General features: G+C 39.3%; 1 protein-coding gene across 10 annotated transcripts in view; it reads left to right on the top strand.

The window, feature by feature from the left end:
* SGMS1 (sphingomyelin synthase 1) overlaps positions 1-20,151 on the top strand; it is a 290,635-nt gene that overhangs the window by 209,724 nt on the left and 60,760 nt on the right. Inside the window, exon 1 of one of the 10 annotated variants that reach the window (XM_027111923.1) lies at positions 7,195-7,654. The exons of the other annotated variants lie outside the window; for them this stretch is intronic. The gene's annotated coding sequence lies outside the window, so the exon portion shown is untranslated. Of the gene's footprint in view, positions 1-7,194; positions 7,655-20,151 lie in introns of those variants that run through there. 10 annotated transcript variants of the gene reach the window in all.

The raw sequence follows: 20,151 nt of genomic DNA, 5'->3' as shown, positions 1-20,151 counted from the left end.
AAAAAGAGAAGTAAAAGCCTCTCCTCAAATGTGACTGTTGTTACATTTTTTGTGATTTCTTCCAGGAAAAAAAATGTTTTGGGCATATATCTGCATCTTTCTGGCTCTCTGCTTTTTACAATTTTATAATAAAGGGATTCAGTTGTACATATTTTCTATAGCCTTTTTTTTTTTTTACTTTTCCTATTAGTTTTTTAGAGCTCTTTCCCGTCAACGCACAGATCTTCCTTATTTACTTTAATATGATATGTACAAGATTTCATTATTTCATCCACATTATGGACGTGTAGTAATTGATTTTACCTTTGTCTTCTGGCTAGTTTAGTAATTGCCAAGTATTTGTGGGGAGGAGTTGTAGTTACCTACTGGAGTTATTACAGTTCGCCTTTTTGTAAATAAACCTCCTGATGATATGTCAGTAGGTTACATTCCTAGCAGTGAGATGGCTAAGTCAGAGGATGCGTGCATCTTTAACTTTGGTAAGAGTTGCCGATTGTACTCTAGAAGGGCTACACAGATTGGTTTTCTCTTCCCAAGGTTGTGTCTTTCCCACACCCCCATCACCACTGTAAGTCACAAGGCTTTAACATTTTTGCCAATCTGATAAGTTAAAAATGCTACCTCTATGTTTTCACCTGCTTATCTTTAATAACAGGTTTCGTATCTTTCTATAGGTTCCTTGGGCATTCATATTTCTTTTTGTAAATTGTCTGCTCTTATGCTTTACTGTGTACTGTCTTCTCCCTCTTCTCCTTCCTCTTTCTTTTTGCTCCTTTTCTTCCCTACAGGGTTCTTTGTCTTTATCATATTGACTTATATGAGCTCATTTTAAATTAGGGAAATTAGTCCTTTCATATATGTATTGCAAATATTTTTTCCCATGTTATATATCCTGTCTTTCATTGTTCATTGAAAATATGGTTATTCTGGTGTAAGGAATATAAAACGGGTTCTTTTTAAAAAGAAATGAAAGAAGGTTGGGGGTTAAGAAAAGTTGGCCACACTATCTGCTGTTTTTGAGGCCTGGTAGTTGTAGTTTGGGACAAAAGTTATTTCCATGAATCCTAGTGTGTCTCATAGCCCTGGAGACCCCATACCGTCTTATTTACACCAAGACCACTGATACCAACCTCCTTCCTCTTTCTTTGTGTTCACGTGGTTATATGTCTAGACCAGCCAATCAGAGATAATTATATCCATTCTCTTGTGAGTGGAGTGTTGCTAAAACAATATTTTTTTTAAATCCAATTTTAAAATAATAGATCAAGAATGGATATCCCTCCAAATTTCTTCAAAGAACAGACTTCTCATTTGAACATTTAAAATTTAAGATTCTGGTTAACAAAAATTGACTGTATGAAAGCACGTCACGTATACTGTAAACTATGACTCAGCCTAAATCCAAGGAAAATATTTGACTAGTTCTTCCCCAGAGAAGGTTTTAAGGATTTCCTGAAATTTCGTATAATCTATATTTATGTACTTATTCATACATGCGGAAAGCCTTTTAATGGTATCCTATAAAGGGCAATATTATGGTACAGTATTTTCCTGGTTTGACCTACAGTCCTGTTCTCTGAAAATAGCAATAAATCTTAATTTCCAATAGGATCCTGGCCTCTTTTTCATGCCATTTGACCTGAGATGAGGTGTCTAATGGCTTTGTGTACTCTTCATAGTTCTATGAAGGCAGTTGATTCCATTAAGTTGAATTTACTGAAATAAGGCCCTTATAATAGGAAGATGGATTTATTTTTGAGAAAGCTAATGCTAAGCTTTGACTCCTGCAACTATTCAGTAACATTTGGTGCAAAAATAATTGGACATCAGAACATTAGAGAACCAGCCATTGTTATTTTGAATGATCATGGTGCTTATTAAGCCTTCGTTTCAATGCAGACTGCTGAAATAATTGATGATGTCATTAATTAGTTTCAACCAGATAAATTTTTGGTAGTTTGGTAATGGCACCTTTCTAAATAGGATGTCAAAATGAAAGATAAATGGAGATGTTTAAAAATGCCTAGCTGTGTCAAAGGAAAGCTCGCAAATGATTTCTTAGGCACAATAGTTTTGTACCACTTCAGTCCACCTTGCATCCTTAGCTTTAGCTTATAAATCAAGTTGACTAAATAAGGCGGACAGAAATTCATTTGTGACTTTGTCTTTGACATCTTACACAGGAGGATAAATGAATAAGACAAATGGAATCTACTTTGAAGAATGAGTTTCTAAAAGCAGGAGTGTCTGTCATTAGTTCCACTCAGTGAGGGCGGGTCTGCAGGTGAGACCTTGGTGTCTTGTCGAAAGGCTCCAAGCCGGCCCTGGAGAAACTAAGCAAATGAAAAATAAAATGCTAATATCAACAGTGACCGTTGTAAAAAAAAAAAAAAAAAAAAAGATACTTCAAGAAAATACAGGACCTTTTGTGGGGTATTTTTGATTAGGTGGTATAAGTTTTCAGTGGTGTGTAGACTTTTTGGAGGAATGCTTTGCAGGTGAAATGAAAAGTGTGAACCACTTGAGAATAAAACTAGGAGGCTTCACAGTGAGTGGGAAAGCAGAGGCTTTGGAAATGGAAGTTTCCGCATTTGGTTCTCATGCCGTGAGTGGCAGCTCACGGGTGTTCCCGAATAAGGAAAACACGCTCTCCAAGCCCCAGTTTTTTTAATTTGTAAAAGCGGAGATTAAAATACCTACCTCGAAGAGTTTTGAGAGAAATAGATGAATTTGATAGATAATAATCACTCGACGAATATGTGTCCTGCCTTTAAGGAGGTTTCTGGTATTGTGCAGATGGAGAGGGCAGCTGTTGATAAAGATCTCCGGCACCGCTGATGTTGAAAGTACCTCTTACAACATCAGGTATGGGAAATGGGGCTGGTTTAGAACTTGCTGTTTTTCAGGAAGGCAGAGAGATGTGCTCTTAGAATGTGACAATTAATGATTTTTCCCACTGCTGGCTCAAGTGTCACATAATTCACCCTGGTTTATGTTGTATGTCTCGAGATGTGGCCACAAGTCCCACTGAGGTCAGTTATAGGCGTAAGTATCTATATTGGAGCGTTTGTGTTTCTGGAGTCCTCTGCCGTTGGTCTGGTCACACACACTAATTATCACCACTGGGAGACAGTGAAGTTCCCTTGGAGGTGGCTGCATTATGAATTGGTCACCACACACTGAGCCAGAGCACTTGGGAGCTTCCTGCCCAGGTACCCTCTGGCCTCGGTGTAGCTCACAGGGAGGTTGGTTCCATCATTATCGGTCATAAGACAGGCTCTGATGACTGTCCAGACTTTGATCAGTGCCTGATGCATCCTGCTCCCATAGTCACATTGAACATACTTGAGGCAATGGAACAAAAGGTCAGTGCATGTGATTTATTTTATTTATTTATTTATTTATTTTTGCAGTACGCGGGCCTCTCACTGTTGTGGCCTCTCCCGTTGCGGAGCACAGGCTCCGGACGCACAGGCTCAGCGGCCATGGCTCACGGGCCCAGCCGCTTCGCGGCATGTGGGATCTTCCTGGACCGGGGCACGAACCAATGTCCCCTGCATCGGCAGGCAGGCGGACTCTCCACCACTGCGCCACTAGGGAAGCCCTAGATAGATCTTCTGAAATGCAAACATCCTAGGGAAAAGAAACACCATTGTAGTGTAAGTTGACCTTAGCCTTACTTTGCTCAGCTCCTAGCTGAGCATACTAGGACTTGAGATAAAGGCGGTTGTAAATGCAAAGGAGAGAGAGGCAGTGTTTAACCTGGGCCACCAGGCAGGCAGCCCTGGGAGCCTCCTTTGCAGAGCCTAGGGAAGTGCAGACTCCAGAGAACATGACTGCTGAAAGGGGGGTGAGATTTCATCAAGGCAAACTGTCTCCCTTTCATTTTTGTTCAAGTTCTTTATCAAGGAAAGAAGAAAATAGAGAGGGAGAGTCCAGACCTTGGTTTTAGTTCCTTAGAGAAAGCTTTGTCAAATACAATTAGGACCCCCTAGTTGGATGATTAATCATTTGAGAGTGGAAATAATGAAAAATGACACATGCCCACCATAAACATTTTATTAAACTTAGAAATATCAACGCTCAGAATTGGTTAGTCTTTCATTTAGTGTCAAGAGTGTTTCTTTGGATATGGGTTCTCTGTTCTGTGTTCCATAATTGTCTTTCCCTCACAAATCATAGTCACAACACACCATCGGTGATGTCCAGTCTTTATTTCTTTAAATCCAGAACATCAAAACTTTCCAAGCAGCTCAGTACTGAATCCGTCTAGATATTGAGAAGTCATGTTTTCCCCTTAGAATATTAACATTATCTCGAATACACCTAATTTTTCAGCATTTTTAGCTATTTTCATTTGTCAAGTGTTTCTAAAGCATTCAGTTTAATAGAAACAACAGGTCACTTTTTCAGATTCGAATTTCATTTATTACTTAATATTTTGTTAAATTATGTAATAACAGAACCAAGTACAAGCTGCACAAACAAGTTGAGAGCAAATGTAACTTAAGTCTTGATAAGCATTGCACGTCGACCAGTGGGAACAGAGTTGTCAGGCTTGTCTTAGCTAATTCCAGTCAGTGACAGTGACTGGTTACTTAGCCATCCACATGCTTTAGTGTGTTGTGAGGGAGGGGTTAATCTAGTCCCAGATTGGTGAAGGTATCCAGGGGACCCCACCAACCCGTTACTATGCTTTTTACTATGAATTGCATCTCGAGTTGTAAAAATTCAATATACTAATCATAACAGTAACCCATGAAGGCATTTTTTGGTATCTAATCACAAAAAAGTAGCCACGTGGCTAGAGAGAGCAGGGCATGGAGTTTGCCATCACTCAAGGTTTGCTGTCTCTTGATATCCCTGGATTCAAGGGATAAGCTCATGAGTTAGATATGAGCCGAAACTCCTAGCTCACTCAAGTGCTTCTGCCAGGCTCTTCCTGTTACATAAAAGCTAAAAGGAGTCCGTGCAGATTACAGTATTATTCTATATATGATAATTAGTTCTCAAAGTATAACTAGTTCATGTAGTGATTTGTTAATTTGGTTCATTACTTGATTCACTTTTAAGAAGCAGTCATTAACTTCATTATTTTTACTTTTTAGTTAGGCAGAAAAAATTCATACCAATCATTACTTGCTAAACCATTTGGTGTTGAATGAAAAGCAAAAACCTAGAAAAAGAGCAACTTTGGCTCTAACAGCCTGAACGTTGGGGTCAAACTTGTCTTGCTTTCCTGCCCCCCAAATTAAATTAGCTATGCTTAAAGCAGAAGGTGTAGATAGCTATAAAAAACTTGGGGTTTTTTTTGCTGTTTCATGTTTATTTCACATTACCTCAGATTTATTTTGATTTCCATTTCATAGTGCCTGATACCAGAATTTGTACAGACCTCTTGAAAGACCACGCCCTCCGAGAAAATTCACACTATTGAAAGTTATGGATAACTGAATGGCAAGAGGAGTTTCTTAGTGGATGTGGTTCTTGATCAAGTCTGGACAAATTCCGCCCTGTCGTGTGTCATAAACTATGGTACAGAACGCATCCGAAGTGCCAGGGGAAAACCAGCATTATGCCATCACCCGTATTACCGTCCCTGACTCTCGTCTCTCTTGAAGAAGGAATTCACGTGGCTGGTGATGGACGTTTTGATTTGAGATCCACATAACAGACACTTAGACTCGTTAGATATAAGCACTGAATCTTTAGGTTCGGTCCAGTTTTAGATTTGGCTAAGGGATTCCTGGTGGGCACAGCAAAATGAGAAGCATCATAAGATTCATGTTATCCATAAGATAGGAACTGACCAGTTTTTAAGAAAAGCAAGCTTCTTTTAAACATTCAGAGAGGAACTTTCCTGGAGATCCAGTGGTTGAGACTCCACGCTTCCACTGCAGGGGCACAGGGTTCCATCCCTGGTCAGGGAACTAGGATCCCACATGCTGCTCAGTGCAGCCAAAAAAAAAAAAAGTTTCAGAAAGGAAGGATGTGAGAATGGAATGTAAATAATTTCCCCCTTTAACCCAGAGGATTGGCTTACGTGGCCGTTTCCCCCCTGCTTTTATGTGTCCATGTTGAAAGAAGATATATGACTCAGGGGGCAAAGGTCAAGAGTCTGGACATTTGGGTAATGAGTACCTTGCTCTGGGAAGATGACTGAACACAGTGTCCCGAGGACATGTAAGATCAAAAGAATCTCCTTGTTTTGGGGGACCTTTATCAGCTCACCTGCAAGATCTTCGTAAGCTGTACTGTTCGCCAGTGATTTTGTTATCTGTATCGTGGATGTCCATACTAATAAAAAACATTTTGCCCAGAGAATCTTTTTTCTTGTTGAGGGACAGATATCAGAAAAGGTCCACAGTCTCTGTAACTATCCCTAGTAATTAGTCTCAGAACTCAGTGCCTTTATCAAAGGGAATTTCTAGAACAGTGTATTATTGCTTAACCCACCTCCTTATCTGCCATTCGTGGAGTTTCTCAGATATTTCCTGACTTTCTTGTCTGCCTCTGGATCAAAAAAATGAAATGTAGAGCAAGTGAGGAAATAGTTTAAGAAAAAAAAAAAAAAAGGAAGAACAGAAAAAGAAATACAGAATAAAGCTTTAGTATGTATCTTCCCAATAAATGGGATGCGGTGTTTAGATTTTTATCATCCATCTAATGTAAGGTGTTCTTGCGTGTCACAGTTTGATCTTTCTGCCTCTTTTTTTTTTTTCTCTCTCATTGTTGACTTACGTGGTTTCTTTACGTAGAGAATCTGGAAATGTTTTCGTTCTTTGAGGAAAGAGCTATGCGTGAAAGCCCCACTGCCTGTGGGGACTGTAGGGTGGGTAATATTTGGGTGTACTTTCAGGGTCAGGTCTTACCTTGCTCAGGGAATGTTGTATGTGTGGGTAGGTTATTAAAGACATGGTGGTTTCACAATGTATGTGTATATCAACTCATCGTATTGTACAGCTTAAAAAAATTTAAAAAAAATTAAGCAGTGGTAGCTCCAGTAGCTGTTGATGAATGCCTGAGGCTTGGTGGAAAGAACTTCTGTTTACTCTGAGTACTGGCTCTCTGATTAGCAGTTGTGTGTTTCATCCCACGACCCAACATAGATTTTTTGATGTATTTATTTTATTTTTATTTCTTTTTTCTGGGTGCCTTATGATTTTTGTGTGTGTTCGTGTGTAATTTTCAAAACAAAAATTGGGTTCATACCAAATTACAGCTTAAAAAACATTTTATAATGACAATTCTTGAAAATGTGGAGTGACTAGTAGCACGCTCTATATCCTTATCACCCAGCATTAACAACTATCGGCTTTCTCTGATTCTGATTCTACCTTTCCCTCTGCCCTACTTTGTTCAGGGTCAGGGGAGGGAGAGAGGGGCCCAAAGCAAATCTCGGCCATCATACCATTTCCTTCCCAATACTTTGTTCTCATGTTTGTTATTCAATTATTTACTTTTTGTCTGTTGACTTTTCTTTCTCTTGTTACTGAAACAACTCTGGGACTGTGCCCTGGTGGAGTTATAAAGGTAGACTCTTCTGGAAGCATTGTCCTCTGCATGGTGCTTGATGGGCTGGTCTTCAGGGATCCTGAGGAGGACAGCCCTGCTGGTGTGAAGTTCATGGTCCGGTTACTAATAGAACCCAGAGGTATGACTGCTGCCTCCTTAGCCTGTAGAGTCCGGTGTAAGGCTAGGCCTTCGTTGAGTGATGTTATGTTTAGAAGAAGTAGACCCAAATCTAAGTCATAATGATTTGTATTATTTATTAAACTCATGCAGAAACCATAGCTTTGGATAAAACTGTCTAAAGGATTGTGTCTAGATCCTTTTTTGTTTCTGTAGCTACCTAGACAGGAAACTGTTGATATTACAATTTAATCATTTATAAATTTGCCATCCTTTGGGTAATATAGTAATCTGTGCAGCATTTCATGGTTTTGAAAGGTTTGTCATATTCAAGTCCAACAATAGCATTGTGAGGAAGGAAAGATATTATATTTCTGCCCAGTTAACTCAAAAGAGAAGCTGAAAGATGGGAGGGGGTAGTCATTGACTTGACTTTAGGTCTTATGTCTCCTAGTCTAGAAGTCTTTCTGCTTTGGATGGTTTTTGAGTTGCTTTAGAATGTGTTGTGAAATTGGAACTTGCCTTTTCCTTTATACTTGAACATTTTTGTATCAAATGTTTGAAATTCACGCCACCTTGGATAAGGTCTTGGAGATGCTTGGGGAAGACTGTCCTCTTATTGGGTCTTATTCCAAGGCGGGGCCAGGGCAGCAAGCACAGCGCTTTTGGAGCTGATTCCTAACACCACGGTCTCTCCCCCATGACATTGGTTTTCACCTCTCTCCAGTGCTGTCCCAGACCCAGACCCAGACCATGACCATCACCATCTTTGCCTTCATGCACTGGTTACTTTTGTGACAGAGTGGAATTAATTTGATCCTAAAAGCTCTGAGATTTCTCCTGGGGACTAGAGATATGTGATCCAATAGAGAAATTGTTTGGACATTCATTCACCCCTGTAGGAATTTGTACAGGCATCAAATTTCCCAGTTCCTCTTAAAACATCTAGACATGGACATTCTGTTGGCTTAAATTCCCTGAGGGAATAGAGTGATTCTTCAGAGCTGATGCTTCAGGAAATTTTTATAGTAGCAGTCTAAAAATGTGTATACTTGTTTCTCCCAGAGATACTTTCTTTTCTTTCACCAGTTAAAATTGGTTTCCTGCTGAAGTGTCTTGTCTGCTGCAGGTGTCTTTTGTAAAACAGGATTTATGCATTTGATTTATGGACATTACATATATATAAAGTATCAAGTGTTCTGAGTAAGAATTGAACATAATTTCAGCGCAGATATTTTAACCGATGTTTATTGTTCAAGGAATTCTTTGTGTAAAATAGGATAATCTAATTTTAATATGAAGTTGCTTTGAAAAAATTAAGGGAAAGCCAAGCCAGCTAAAATCAGGGGGATGTGTATTATGGAAGATGTTAAACAACAGGCAGTACTGTTTTCAAACTTTTTTTGTTTGTTTGTTTAACATCTTTATTGGAGTATAATTGCTTTACAATGGTGTGTTAGTTTCTGCTGTATAACAAAGTGAATCAGCTATATGTATACATATATCCCCATATCCTCTCCCTCCCACTCTCCCTGTCCTATCCCTCTAGGCGGTCACAAAGCACTGAGCTGATCTCCCCGTATGATGCAGCTGCTTCCCACTAGCTATCTATTTTACATTTGGTAGTGTATATATGTCAGTGCCACTCTCTCACTTCATCCCAGCTTCCCCTTCCCCCTCCCTGTGTCCTCAAGTCTGTTCTCTACGTCTGTGTCTTTATTCCTGTCCTGCCCCTAGGTTCAGCAGACCTTTTTTTTTTTTAGATTCCATATATATGTGTTAGCATACGGTATTTGTTTTTCTCTTTCTGACTTCCTTCATTCTGTATGACACACTCTAGGTCCATCCACCTCACTGCAAATATCAAACATTGTTAATCAAAATAGGTGGTTAGGGCTTCCCTGGTGGCGCAGTGGTTGAGAGTCCGCCTGCCGATGCAGGGGTCATGGGTTCGTGACCCGGTCCGGGAAGATCCCACATGCCGTGGAGAGACTGGGCCCGTGAGTCATGGCCACTGAGCTTGCGCGTCCAGAGCCTGTGCTCTGCAATGGGAGAGGCCACAGCAGTGAGAGGCCCGCGTACCGCAAAAAAAAAAAAAGTCAGTTAACCACATGTTGTCATACCAAGGTTCTGGTCTTATCAAATAAATAAAAGACACAGATCTGCAATGAGTGCATTAACCAATATGCAAATGGTGCAGCCAAAATAATTACTGAAGTGCTTAGAAACAGTTTCGTTTATAAAAACAAAAAGCTTCATACAAAGTCTAATGAGATACAGGGCTTGTTAGAGGTTTTATGTTTTGTGGGCATAGCTGGACTAAGCAGTTCTGCAAATGGGTGTGGGCTTCCAGACCCAGGCAGCTATGGGAGGGCTTTTGTTTTGGGGAGCCGGTAGTAGCTGTGTGCATGTTGGGTGGAGGTGGGGAGAAAGACACACAGAAAGACTTCAGTCAAATCTTAGGCTCTCACTGAGAAACTGCTCTCACAGCCTGGTCTCAGCTTTGCTAGCCTTTGCCGTGTGATCTTGGGTAAAGCACTTGCTTTGATGACCCCAGTTTGTTTAGAATTTGAAGATTCAGCTAGAATCTAATTTTACAGTTGGGGTGCTTGAATTCCCCCATATGTGAGGTAGTAGGTCAAGAGGTGTGAAGTAACATGATAAACACATATTTCTTAAAGATTTGGGCAAAGAAAGTGGTTTTTGTATGAATATAACCATTATTATAGAGAATACAAAAATACAAAATTTACATGTAATTTTAAGGTCAACTAAACATAAAAAATTGTCCTTCTTAAAAAGTCTATGCATCCAGACTTTTGAATGGCTATGTTTATCCTCTCTCTGCCCACAGGAGTCTTGGGAGAAAATGTTCAGAATGGTGGTTGATATCTTTGCCAGCTGCTAGATGCAATCTAAAATCTTCTTTCACTCTTAATTTATATTTACTGTTCCTCTTATAAGAGCCAATCATGGTCACTTTCCTTGTCAGTAATCAAGTGTTTTTGTTCTTTTGTCCTTGTAAGCTGGTAGGTGACTTAGAACAGGGTGTGTCCTGTGAGCAGAGTAATTCCTATTATATTGGAAGAGATAGTCTCATTTGTTTCATTCATTCTGCAAGATCCATGGAGTGCCAACTCTATGCTAGGCACTGTTTTGGGCTTTTAATAAATGCATTTTCTCTGTTTCAGTATTTAACTCTGCCTCTCACTGTTGTGGTCTCTCCCGTTGTGGAGCACAGGCTCCGGATGCGCAGGCTCAGCGGCCATGGCTCACGGGCCCATCTGCTCCGTGACATGTGGGATCTTCCCGGACAGGGGCACGAACCCGTGTCCCCTGCATCGGCAGGTGGACTCTCAACCACTGCGCCACCAGGGAAGCCCTCTGTTAATGTTTTGAGTAGATAGTATATTCACATGGTTTCATGTTCAAATGGTAAGAAAGGATGTACAGTGACAAGTATACTTCTCATCCTTGCCACCCAGGGCCATTCCCTGGAGTAGTTCATATTGACTATTTTGAAGCTTTCAAGTCATATTTTATGTGTATATTGGCAAATTTGTATATATCTCCTTCCTTCCCTCTCTTTTAGACCCATGGTATTATACAATACATGTGAATCTGCTCCCTTGCTTTTTTCATTTAACAATTATATTTGCATTTTTTTAAAGTCCTGAAGCATGTACATCAGACTGTTAGCACTAGTTATCTCTAAAGGATGGAGTTGAGGAAGCTTGCTTTCCCTCCCTCCCTCCCTCCCTCCCTCTCTTCCTTCCTTCCGGTCTAACTTGAATGTACTTCTCTATCGTTTGAATCGTTTATAAGGAGAATATATTGTTTTTGTAGTAAGGGGGAAAGTCCTTTTTGAAGAAAGAAAGAAATACCTTTGCCTAAGTGTTGAGGAAAGTGAAACTGTATGGAACGTCCTTCTCTAGGAAATTTATCCCCTGATGTGACCCACTGCTTTGTAGACGTGATTTGTGTTCAGGAATTGTCTGCATGGTACATGCAGATGGCGCCCTGGAGCGCGAGAGGCACTCCAGGAAGGAGGACCGTGTCCGCAGCTCAGGCTCCGCACAAGCCCTGATGTTGTCTCTCAGCTATTGGAGCCAGGCTGGGCAGTGGACATGTTAGCCTGGGCAGAGGGCGGAGGAGGTGGGAGAGCCTTGTGTTCGTTAGGGGCCTCCCCAGTGGTGGAGCGTTTGACCCAGAAGGATGCTCCTGAAACCGCTCGGAAAGAAGAGAGACGAATTTGTGGGTAACAGGGCTTGTGGTAACAGTGCACCTCCTTTTAAGGAACTGAAAACATGTTCCAGAGTCTTCTCTCAGCTTTACCCTCATGGTTTGAAGGGAAGGGACGGCTTCCCACTAGGAGGCGTACTGCTCAGTAGTGGAGCACACAGACGTTGGAGCCCAGTGTTGGAGCCCTGCTCCAGTGTGCGACCTTGAGTGTCTCACCTCACTTCTGGGGCCTAGGTCCTCACCTGTCAGTAGGGATTCTTCATCCTTTTCGTAGGATTGCTTTGATTTCAATGAGCTTATAGCGTAAGAAGTTTAGGTCCTGCTAAACTCTCAGTAATGTGAGCTAGGAGGCAGAGCAGGAGGGTGAGAATGCAAGTAAGTAATGGACCTTCCCTCTCACACGTGGGCCAGAAGTGTGCTGAGAAGAGACCCTGGACTCTTGATCCCGCTTAGTTCTCTGCTTAAACCGCCCTCTGAAAATTCAGTGCTCTTCAAAGCCATTTATAGATCACTTGAGCCAGTGGTCCTCATCCTGGCCTGGGAGCCAGATCATCAGTATCCGTCTGGCAGATTGGTTTTTTCAGAGAACTACACATGCATGTTATTTCACCTCTGTGGCATACAGGTTCCCACTCTGGCATAGAGAGAGCTTGGCAGGTGGCTGTTAACTTCCTGGTCTCTAAGGTACAGGTGCTGTAGAGCTTGGCTGGTAATAATAGTATCCTATAGAAGACTGTTGTATCACATTATTGATTTTCTAGTTATCAATACTTCAACACTTAATGATGCTCTAATGCCTTTGTAATCAACATCTAAGCTCTATGGAGTAACCCAGTACATATTTATTACTCTCTCATGTCTATGAATAATAATGTGGTTTTCCAAAGCTGAGGTTAAATCCACAAAGGCCGTGGTGCAGTAGTTTTATGATCCTTCATATGGTGTGACGGAGAAGTATTTAAAATCCAGATCCCCCCAGGATTAATTTTGCATTTATTTTTAGTTTCTTTAGGGTTAGGCTTATATTTTAAAAGGAGGGATATATTTTAACTACCGTATGTTATGTGTGTCCTAGAATTGCCCTCCTAGCTGTCTACACCTGAGTATAACAGCAGAGGCAGCCGTAGAAGAAAAAAGTTTGGTGTCCTATGTCACAGCCTAAAACTCCCTGCAAGAGAACCCAGCAAGCAGAAGGTAATGATTTTACAAGAGAGAACAAATGAGGGAGAAGCCTCCATGGCGTATAGCAGGGAATTGGTTCTTGCATCATGGGGTTAACATGTCAGAAATCAAGCACAAATGCCTTCATGTTCTCTGGCTGTACTTGCAACGCCAGTTTTTGCAATGGAAAGATGAGATGGAGTAAGAGGGGTGTGCTGTTGGCTCTTCCATGCCTTCCCCCCTCATCTGACATCTTTCCAACCTACTCCCACAATGCTCCAACCCACATTTTCCCCCAGATCTCAGATTTCTTTATCTTAAGCCATAGTGATTATTTTGCAGAAAAAATAGTAACTTACTTAAAAAGTAATAATAGTGATTGATTTCATGGAACATGCATAAATTGCAGGCACTGAATGCTTTACATATTTCATTTCATCTTCTTAACTTTATAACAGCTTCTTAACAGCTTTACAGGTAGTTTTGTCTTTATTGGACACTGCGGGAACTGGGGAAGTTAAAAAAACTTGTCCATGGTCACATGGCAGGAACCAGTAAAATGGGCATTGGAACCCAAGCCTACCTAATTCCAAAACTTCTGTTCTTAGTTTGGATTTTACCGTAACAATAGCTGCCACTTGTTAAAGACAAGTTCCAGAACCACCACGTACACAAACAACTTTCTGAGGTTACCGACTTAAACAAGAGATCAGGTTAGCATTACACCCTATATGACATATAAACATCATGTACCCTTTGACACGATGTACTGAATAGGACACAACATCACTTCTGGGTGTTCCTGCCAAAAATGTATAACTTTAATCATGAAAACATCTGAGAAACCCAAACTGAGAGACATTCTACAGAATAACTGTTATTCTTCAGTAGTGTCAAGGTCATAAAGGCAAGGAAAGATTGGGGAACAGCCATGTATTGGAGGAGATTAAGGAGACCCAATAGCTAAAAAATTGTGGGAACAGAAAGAGGACATCTGGGGAAAATTGGTAAAATTCAAATAAGATCTGTTTTTAAGTTAATAATATTATAACATTGTTAATTTCCTGATTTTGATAACTGCGCTATGGTTATCTAAGTTATTAACACAGGAGAAATGGGGTGAAGGGTATACCTCAGTTTTCTGTTCTGTTATTGCAACTTTTATGTAAATCTAAAATTATATCAAAAGAAAAAGAAAAAAATGTTTTAAGCCAGCTGAGATCGATATTAATTCTCATTTTAGAGATGAGGCAACAAGAGGTTCAGATGTTAGGTAACTCACCTAAGATCATACAAATGGTAGTTATTATTAGTGAAGGAAGGAGGAAGAATTTGACCCAGTCTAAGAGATTCCAAAGCTCATTTTAACCACTATGCCGTATGGCTGCCTCATGTTTAAATACGTGTGTTCAAGACATTAGCCCTGAGCCAAACTCCATCCCCATTGGACACTCCTTATACTGGGAGAAGAAAAAAAAAAGAAGAATAACAACTTTGTGCCTGTTGGAAAAAAGCAATGTATGTATTTCATTACTATTATAAAATTATATGATATATTGATATATGTTTTGTATATAGAGAGAGCAATATTAATAGAGAATTTTATATTTAAGGCAATTTAAAAATCACATGATGCAGCCAAGTCAAGGTTATATAAATTTTTACCAACAGAAATGAACTATTCATTATAAAGCTGTTCTGATCTTTTTCAAATAATTTCTACATCCTGCATCTCCAAATTATAAATACCATGTTTCTGTCTCTTCTTGCTGCCCAGCTCTCTCAAACTTTTCTCTATAAATACCGTTGGCACAAGTGAAGCTTATACTGTTTAATGCAAAAGATACAAGAAGAAAACCATCTTTTTGTCTTACTGGAAATTGATATTTTGGAAAAATGAGGAGATTGTTTTAAAAGTTCAGGCCAAAGAGGAGAATGCAAAAAAAAAAATTGTCTATAAATTTTAAAAATCTTGATAAAATATAATTACAATGGAAGTCTTTTTAACTTTAAAGGAAAAACAGAAGTGGATCATTCAGCTCTATTCAAGTCTAAATAACTTAGTGATAAATTCTGGGAAATTCTTTGATGTAATATAATTGTAGCACTATTTCAGTGCTGAAGATCTAACTTGAGATCACTTACTTTTGGAGCCTCCATGTCCTCACCTGCAAAATTGGTACAATAAACTTCCCCAAAATTTTTGCTTTGAGAATTGGATAATTTTATAGTTTATAAAGTACCTTCACATAAGAGATTTAAGCATTCATTTTTTTTAGGTTTTTTTTTTTCCTTCTTAATAAGAATCTATTGTACTGTTGATTGTAACTCCTGAAGTTAATAACCTACTTCTGAAGACTTCGACCTTTGTTATTTTGATTTACATGTATTAAGTGTTTCACAGAAATGCAGAAAACAAGTTGCTCTTTGCCAAGAAGTTACACCAACCAGCATACTGTGGTGCTATTTTTAATAGTATGTAATTCCTGTGGCCATTTGATAAAATCAGAAGCTCATAAAATGAAGCCCAGAGTGACAGAGTGAGGAAGTTCAGTTTCATGAGACCAGAGCTATTTCCAGGAGTTCTTTGAGAGGAACTCTAACGTGGATCTGTCTGCTAAATTTAGTCTACCAGCTCCACAGTCGCTCCTCTGTTTCTGTTGATAACAGAAGACAAAGGTTGTGTCTGGAGTTTTTCAGTAGGAAGTGGGTGGGGAGAGAGGGCAAGTGTGTGTGTGTAATTGAGGGAGGGCATCCACTTTTAAAACAGCTATTTATTTATTTATGTTTGTTTATTATAGCCTTGTATTGATTAGAAAAATAATATGTTCATTATAATGAATTTTGAACTGTAAGAAGATAAGTAGAATTGTTAAGTCACCAGAGGTAACTGTCATCAGTTTGGTGTGTAGACCTAAAGTCTTATCTTCTGTGCGTAATGTATTCTATCTGCGATACAGTTATCACAAAACCACGATCATGCCATATATATATACTGAACAGAAACTTGCTTAAAATTTGCAATATAGAATATCACATGCATTCTTCCACATCATTGAACATTTTCCAAGAAGATATAAATTATAATTTTGTGGAATTACTTATAAGGGTACTGATTCATTTAGTCTGTTTCTTATTGTTGAACACGTGGACTCCTTTCTTCCCCCTGAGATTGGTGCCAACTGAAACCCACAGGTCAAAAGTCCATTAACTGTAATCCCAATTCTTAATTCCCAAGTTTAGTACCGTGTAAAATCTACCTAATATGAAAGGTATATATACGTGTATCCCTCTAACAATCCAATTTTATCCAATAGTTTTAACCTGGTAGTACCAGAGAATTAAAAAGAAGAGGAAGACGAAGACCTGTCTCCTACCCTTGTGCTTTACAGGTGGAGAGCAGGGTTGCCTGAAATGCCACTTTCTTCTTCATCACACTGTACAGCAAAGGGATGTGAACATTTAGCAAGTGATGGGTTAGGATTTCATTCCTTCCTGAACCGCCCCATGTCCCCTTCCACATTGCAGTTAGATCCCTGAAAGGTGGATGGGAAAAAGACAAGAGGCAAAGACAGAGGGATTCACCAGGGCCATGCAGACCTGCCCTGCCCCACCTGAGCCTGCGGCGGAGCCACTCATAACTCCATTCAGCTCAGTGGCTGAGCATGGCTGGCTTTTTGTTTTTAACATTTTTAAAAATTTGTGGTAAATATACATAACATCACATTTACCATTTTAACCATTTTAAGTGCACAATTTAGTGGTGTTAAGTATATGCATTTCTTGTACAACCATCACCAGTGTCCATCTCCAGAACTTATCACCCCAAACTACAGCTCTTTAGTTGTTTTTTAAATGTTAAAATTCAGAACAAAAACAGGTTCCTAGGGGCAAAGCAATTTGATTTGAAGGAAATTGCAAATAGGGATGGAGGAAACTCACACGAGGACTTTTCCCCGCTGTCCCTTCTCTCTCCACTTGCAATTACTTTCTTAAAGACAAAATCTGTGGTCATGGCAGCACCACGCTTCTGCATAGGTAGTGCTCCCAGAGTTCTTTGCTCTTGTTTGCACCTCAATACACTTTCCCAGAATGGCTTTTTCAGAACACTCTTCTCAAACTGTTTTACATACCATGGGAATCAGGCAACACTGTTAAAATTCTCAGTTATATATTTGCTTTAATGTTCATTAGTTTAAAAAGAATTGCCAGTATGTTAAATATCTGTTTTCATGGATATTGTTGCCTAGGACAAGACAGTGTTTCGTGTTTTTTTTTTTCAATTTTCTTTCATTTATTTTTTTATACAGCAGATTCTTCTTAGTTATCCATTTTATACATGTTAGTGTATGTATGTCAATCCCAATCTCCCAATTCATCCCACCACTGCCACCAACCCCCCGCCAATTTCCCCCCTTGGTATCCATATGTTTGTCCTCTACATCTGTGTGTCAATTTCTGCCGTGCGAACCAGTTCATCTGTACCATTTTTCTAGGTTCCACATATATGCGTTAATATACAATATTTGTTTTTCTCTTTCTGACTTACTTCACTCTGTATGACAGTCTCTAGATCCATCCATGGCTCTACAAATGACCCGATTTCGTTCCTTTTTCTGGCTGAGTAATATTCCATTGTATATATGTACCACATCTTCTTTATCCATTCGTCTGTTGATGGGCATTTAGGTTGCTTCCATGTCTTGGCTATTGTAAATAGTGCTGCAATGAACATTGGGGTGCATGTGTCTTTTTGAATTATGGTTTAATAAGGGCATATGCCCAGTAGTGGGATTGCTGGGTCATATGGTAATTCTATTCTTAGTTTTCTAAGGAACCTCCATACTGTTCTACATAGTGGCTGTAAAACTTAGATTCCCACCATCAGTGCAAGAGGATTCCCTTTGGTCTACACCCTCTCCAGCATTTGTTCTTTGTAGATTTTCTAATGATGCCCATTCTAACTAGTGTGAGATGGTACCTCATTGTAGTTTTGATTTGCATTTCTCTAATAATTAGTGATGTTGAGCAGCTTTTCATGTGCTTCTTGGCCATCTGTATGTCTTCTTTGGAGAAATGTCTATTTAGGTCTTCTGCCCATTTTTGGATTGGGTTGTTTGTTTTTTTAATATTGAGCTGCATGAGCAGTTTATATATTTTGGAGATTAATCCTTTGTGGATTCGTTTGCAAATATTTTCTCCCATTCTGAGGGTTGTCTTTTCGTCTTGTTTGTAGTTTTCCTTTGCTGTGCCAAAGCTTTGAAGTTTCATTAGGTCCCATTTGTTTATGTTTGTTTTTATTTCCATTACTCTAGGAGGTGGATCAAAAAAGATCTTGCTGTGATTTATGTCAAAGAGTGTTCTTCCTATGTTTTCCTCTAAGAGTTTTATAGTGTCCAGTCTTACATTTAGGTCTGTAATTCATTTGAGTTTATTTTTGTGTATGGTGTTAGGGAGTGTTCTAATTTCATTCTTTTACATGTAGCTGTCCAGTTTTCTCAGCACCACTTATTGAAGATACTGTCTTTCCTCCATTGTATATCCTTACTTCCTTTGTCATAGATTAGTTGACCATAGGTGCGTGGGTTTATCTCTGGGTTTTCTATCCTGTTCCATTGATCTATATTTCTGTTTTTGTGCCAGTACCATATTGTCTTGATTACTGTAGCTTCGTACTGTAGTCTGAAGTCAGGGAGTCTGATTCCTCCAGCTTCTTTTTTTTCCCTCAAGACTGCTTTGGCTATTCGGGGTCTTTTGTGTCTCCATACAGATTTTAAGATTTTTTTGTTCTAGTTCTGTAAAAAATGCCATTGGTAATTTGATAGGGATTGCATTGAATCTGTAGATTGCTTTGGGTAATATAGTCATTTCACAGTATTGATTCTTCCAATCCAAGAAAATGGTATATCTCTTCATCTGTTTGTATCATCTTTAATTTCTTTCATCATTGTCTTATAGTTTTCTGCGTACAGGTCTTTTGTCTCCCTAGGTAGGTTTATTCCTAGGTATTTTATTCTTTTTTGTTGCAGTGGTAAATGGGAGTGCTTCCTTAATTTCTCTTTCAGATTTTTCATCATTAGTGTATAGGAATGCAAGAGATTTCTGTGCATTAATTTTGTATCCTGCTACTTTACCAAATTCAGTGGTTAGCTCTAGTGCTTTTCTGGTGGCATCTTTAGGATTCTCTATGTATAGTATCATGTCATCTGCAAACAGTGACAGTTTTACTTCTTCTTTTCCAATTTGTATTCCTTTTATTTCTTTTCCTTCTCTTATTGCCGTGGCTAGGACTTCCAAAACTATGTTGAATAATAGTGGTGAGAGTGGACATCCTTGTCTTGTTCCTGATCTTAGAGGAAATGCTTTCAGTTTTTCACCATTGAGAATGATGTTTGCTGTGGGTTTGTCATATATGGCCTTTATTATGTTGAGTTAGGTTCCCTCTATGCCCACTTTCTGGAGAGTTTTTATCATAAATGGGTGTTGAATTTTGTCAAAAGCTTTCTCTGCATCTATTGAGATGATGATATGGTTTTTCTTCTTCAGTTTGTTAATATGGTGTATCACATTGATTGATTTGCATATATTGAAGAATCCTTGCATCCCTGGGATAAACCCCACTTGGTCATGGTGTACGATCCTTTTAATGTGTTATTGGATTCTGTTTGCTAGTATTTTGTTGAGGAATTTTGCGTCTATATTCATGGGTGATATTGGTCTGTAATTTTCTTTTTTTTTAGTGTCTTTGTCTGGTTTTGGTATCAGGGTGATGGTGGCCTCATAGAATGAGTTTGGGAGTATTCCTTCCTCTGCAGTTTTTTGGAAGAGTTTGAGAAGGATGGGTGTTAGCTCTTCTCTAAATGTTTGATAGAATTCACCTGTGAAACCATCTGGTCCTGGACTTTTGTTTGTTGGAAGATTTCCAGTCACAGTTTCAATTTCATTACTTGTGATTTTTCCGTTCATATTTTCTGTTTCTTCCTGGTTCAGTCTTGGAAGGTTATACCTAAATAAAAATTTGTCTGTTTCTTCCAGGTTGTTCATTTTATTGGCATAGAGTTGCTTGTAGTAGTCTCTTAGGATGCTTTGTATTTCTGCGGTGTCTGTTGTAACTTC

Source organism: Aethalodelphis obliquidens, unplaced genomic scaffold (assembly GCF_003676395.1).
Source record: "Aethalodelphis obliquidens isolate GAN/ISIS:26980383/991018 unplaced genomic scaffold, ASM367639v1 scaffold11, whole genome shotgun sequence".
Taxonomy (NCBI): Eukaryota; Metazoa; Chordata; class Mammalia; order Artiodactyla; family Delphinidae; genus Aethalodelphis; species Aethalodelphis obliquidens.
Note: the sequence above shows the minus strand (reverse complement) of the source record. Positions and strands in the feature narration are given on the sequence as shown.